The 2,343-nt window shown below is 34.2% G+C and overlaps 1 protein-coding gene across 2 annotated transcripts in view; it reads left to right on the forward strand.

Moving 5' to 3' along the window:
• rgs20 (regulator of G protein signaling 20) overlaps positions 1-2,343 on the forward strand; it is a 15,377-nt gene that overhangs the window by 5,466 nt on the left and 7,568 nt on the right. The window contains exon 1 of one of the 2 annotated variants that reach the window (XM_014018369.1): positions 2,021-2,130. The exons of the other annotated variant lie outside the window; for it this stretch is intronic. The gene's annotated coding sequence lies outside the window, so the exon portion shown is untranslated. Of the gene's footprint in view, positions 1-2,020; positions 2,131-2,343 lie in introns of those variants that run through there. 2 annotated transcript variants of the gene reach the window in all.

The following is a 2,343-nucleotide window of genomic DNA, read 5'->3' on the forward strand; positions in this document are numbered from 1 at the left end:
GTCCAGTACTTGTACCCAACCATGACAATATTTTGTGCAATTTGGCACTAAAAATGAGGACAAATCATCTAAATAAATAAATAAATAAAATCTGACAGAATCTGAGGAATTCATCATTCGATTCAATTCAAAATTCTTTCTAAGTTGTCTGTTGTGTGTTGCCACAGCTCTGGTTAAACCCTTGATTTTAGGAGCATTTTTTTTCCTGTTATTGAGTCATAGAGGTCAGAGTTTTGTGCCTTAACAAAACAAACCTAAGAAAGAACTTTCCTTTGGAATGTTCAAGTACTGAACTGAAAATGAGTGAAAACACAGAAAAGAACCAAAAACTCTGAAAGACTCTCAGAAAGACTGAAGCTCTATTAGTAAAGTCATCTTTACAAGGTCTAGGAATGACTTGAGACTTTTGCACAATACTGTCCTGTATATTTTAAGCCCATTTAAATAAAATCATTTCAAAGTTGTGACGACCTTTCAAAAAGATTAATAAAGTAAAATTCACTCATTCTTTCACTCATATTTCCACATAAACTTCTCTGAMATTTTACAATTGTCTGATACCATATTTGCAACACAGACTAAAGGCAGTCTAATGTAGGTCAAAAACTTCTACATAGTTTTTGTCTCAGATCAGATCATAATTAATCTAAATATAATCACTTTTGAATTGAGAAAGCAATCAAGAGATGTGAAGAGAAACACCTTCAGGTTCATAGAAGTCCAGTTGTTTTTGTTTTTAACCTTTTTTGGTTTTTAGCCAAGCTTTGTTTAGGTGAGTGCATGCCTGCATTTCATAATTGCATTCAGTATAGTGCACCTGGAAAGCTACTGGAGTAAACTGTTTCAGACTGCACCATTTGATACAGTTAAAGATAGCCTTTTTAATGTTTGATTTTTATATTATAGTTTCCAATGAAAACCTTCAAGATAACAGAAGCTTAAAAGCACCACTCGTGTGCTGAGCTGAATCCAGGCTTGCTTGTTTCAGCACCACAGACAGCGACTTCAAGGACAGGACAGATTTACTGAGGTTCTGATCCACAAAATCATTTTTCCCCTCATATATTTTACCAATGTCATTTATTTAAAATTCCAAGAACTCTGAGAATAGATATTTTCTAGTTTTTAGAATTTCGTTTTGTATCGCTCCTCTTTGCTAGAATAAACTAAACCGTGAAAAATTATTACGCAATGATTTTGCTGAAGAAGTTGAAACTGAGTTCTTAAAGTGCAACACTAAAGAAAGGTTTTAAAAGCAGAATATTAGCTAAAAGCTCAAAGGAGAATGTTAAAAGAAGCAAAAGGCTAAATGCCAAAATGCCGGCTCAAAGCTAAAACTAGCCAAACAATAAGTTAAAAAGACATTAGAAGAACATTAACTAAAAGCTAAGAGGAGAGTAAAAGCTAAAAGAAACAAAAATGTTATAGCTAAAGGCCAAAAATACAGAAATGTCAGCTTAAAGCTAAAACTAAAAAATATCAAAGTTAAAAAAGATTAGCTAAAAGTATTAAATTAATAGATGACAGAAGCAAAAATCTAGTTAAAAATTAAATGTAGAAAATGGTTAGTTAAAGGTTAAAACAAACACAACAGCATATAGAAGCACAAATAGCTAAAAATAACTAGTTAAGTTATATTTAAAAGTATATTTGAGCTAGTATTAAAAGATGTAAAACGTTAGTTAAAATGTTAAAAGGGCAAAAGGTGATCTAAAAGTCGAAAGTAGCTGAATAGTAGCTAAAAACTAAAAGCTTAATAAGAAAAATTGAAAATATAGCCCTACACATGCATTTTCACGCAGAAAAGAATGATATATAAAATCAAATTCTTTGAAAAGCATAAATGTTACAAAACGAATCTCTTGATTGAGTTTTTTTTAAATAAAACAAACAGGAAAACACTTAGATAGCCTGTAAAGCTCCTGAACTCATTCAGACATGAYGAAGGCAGGCAGGCAGCCCTGTGCCATCATCCAGCTTCACTCTCTGACTACTGCGAGTTAAAGCGAGCGCGCATGCGCACTGACTTGAAGCAGCCGGTCGGAGGAGGGAAAAAAAAAGCCTTATGTTCCATCGGATGTAATCAAGGCAAAGAATTACCTCTTCTCGCTGTGCATACATGGTGAAATTGTAAGTACTGGTAGCAAACAGATGTGTGATCGCAGGGGGCTTTATGTGAGCGGAGCGTTTCAGGTCGTTTCCCGGCATTTTTTTTATTCTTATTTTATTTTAATGGCATGTCACAGTCTGTACAGCGGGGCTTTGAACAGATCCAGGCAGTGTGTGTGTGTGTGTGTGTGTGTGTGTGTGTGTGTGTGTGTGTGTGTGTGTGTGTGTGTGTGT

This window comes from Austrofundulus limnaeus, unplaced genomic scaffold, assembly GCF_001266775.1.
Source record: "Austrofundulus limnaeus strain Quisiro unplaced genomic scaffold, Austrofundulus_limnaeus-1.0 Scaffold190, whole genome shotgun sequence".
NCBI lineage: Eukaryota > Metazoa > Chordata > Actinopteri > Cyprinodontiformes > Rivulidae > Austrofundulus > Austrofundulus limnaeus.